We start from the raw sequence: 1795 nt of genomic DNA on the forward strand, positions 1-1795 counted from the left end.
ACCCCGCCAGAGACCCCAGCCCCATCCGGGAGGGAGGGCGTCGCGGCCGCGCCGAGGCAGCCACCGGGCCGGGGCTGACGGCCGAGCACCAACGCGCAGGGGGCTTTACCTCAGAGGCGCGGCCGCGAGCAGCGGGGTCGGTCCCGGGCGCGGGCGGCGCCCCCAGTCAGTCAGTCAGCGCCGGCGGGGGCAGCGACGGCGGCACATCACACCCGCCGGCGGCCGGAGGAGGAAAGCGAGCCACGCAGGGAGCGAGCGAGCGAGGTAGGGGGGAAGGAGCGAGAGAGGTAACGCAGCCCTGCTCGGATTCGGTCCTTGCACTGCTGCTGGTGCCTCCTACCGCCGCCGCTGGCCAGAGAGTCGCCGCCCGAGCCTCTGCTGTCGCCACCGATGCAGCTGGGAATGAATGCACAGCGGCGCCTCGCTTATCCGGAGGTCAAACATCCTTCTGCCTCGGGCATCCGGATCGACGCCGGACCCGGAAGTGAACACATGGAAAAAAAATTAAAAAGGAAAGCGTCTCTCTAGCTGCGGCGGCCCCCAAGCTGCCCGCATCAGCGAAAAGAGCCGAGTAGAGCCGAAGATTGCACCAGCCTTCTTGGATTGGTCGGATCACCGACCGGAAAGGAGACGGCGCGGTCATTGGCTGGCAAGGTATATAAAGCCTAAGCCGCGCCCTCTTCTCTTCTTCCTAGAGCCGTGCGTGAGGGAAAGTGAGGAGCAGTTGTGGATGCGAGCGTTTCTCTGGATGAGGCAGTGGGCGGAGAGGCATAGCAAAGTCTACGCAGAGAACTGGAAGAAAACACCCCCGTGCTTTAGGAGAGCTACTAAGAATTGAGTGAGAAAAGGGCCTTAAGGGTGCCATTGTGCCAAGTCAGGGTGCTGAGGCTTTCCCTATTGTGCTCAGCCCGCCAGGTTCCAAAAAATCTTAGGGCCCGGCCTAGGAGTATGACATCACTGGGTTGACATTTTCCCCAACTTCTCTATAACCCCAGTGCTATATCAGGGCTCCAACTGCTTAGAAATATGAATTATGTCTCACATTTGCATCTCATTTGCTGTTTGTAAGCTGAGGTAATCCTCTGAATTATATAGTGTGGTATTATCTGTTTTTCAAATTCACCTTCCAAAGTTCTGAGAAGCCAAACATCACCCAAGTCATCAAGTTGTAGTGCACAAACTGAAATGAGTGTTTCTGACCCGCACTCAAGTCCACTCTGCCTACGTAGAAAGAATATGGCATTCCTTTCATTTTCCCTCTTGCAGTTGGTTCCCTGGGATGAAGATAAGTCATTTTGGTAGACTTCTATGGAAATGGATCCACCACGAAGGCATTGAAACTATAATTTTTTAAAATTGTGATTCATATGTCTCAAGTCCTTTCAAAAGTTAGGCATGAAGGTGTGCAGGGAGAAGAATCATAGCCTGGTGCCATGTTTTTAAAATGTTTGTTTCACCAAACACGTTTATATTCTTGATATACTTACTGTATCAAGAAACTTGAGTCTTGTGTATAGCTCTCCTGTCCACCTCTCAAAACGAAAAGCCTCTAATGAAACAAATGCACTCCTTCATTTTCCTCCCTACTTTGCCAGATTAATGGTATAGCTAATGCGTTACCTTTGGAGGGGTAGTTAGTATGGAAATCTGTTTTTGATTTTGGTTTGTAATACAACAGTGCCTTTTTTTTTTTTTTTTTTTTTTTTGAGACGGAGTCTCTCGCTCAGTCGCCCAGGAGTGCAGGGCGCGATCTCGGCTCACTGCAAGCTTCTCCTCCCGGGTTCACACCATTGTC

At 52.5% G+C, this 1795-nt stretch overlaps 1 protein-coding gene across 12 annotated transcripts in view; it reads right to left on the bottom strand.

Moving 5' to 3' along the window:
- CSNK1G3 (casein kinase 1 gamma 3) overlaps positions 1 to 709 on the bottom strand; it is a 106341-nt gene extending 105632 nt beyond the window's left edge. For all 12 annotated transcript variants that reach the window (XM_017859740.1, XM_017859736.1, XM_017859733.1 and 9 more), the window contains exon 1: positions 110 to 709. The gene's annotated coding sequence lies outside the window, so the exon portion shown is untranslated. The remainder of the gene's footprint in view (positions 1 to 109) is intronic.
- Positions 710 to 1795: the final 1086 nt, after the last annotated feature.

The sequence above is a fragment of the Rhinopithecus bieti genome, unplaced genomic scaffold (assembly GCF_001698545.2).
Source record: "Rhinopithecus bieti isolate Rb0 unplaced genomic scaffold, ASM169854v2 scaffold_48739, whole genome shotgun sequence".
In the NCBI taxonomy this organism is placed as follows: Eukaryota; Metazoa; Chordata; class Mammalia; order Primates; family Cercopithecidae; genus Rhinopithecus; species Rhinopithecus bieti.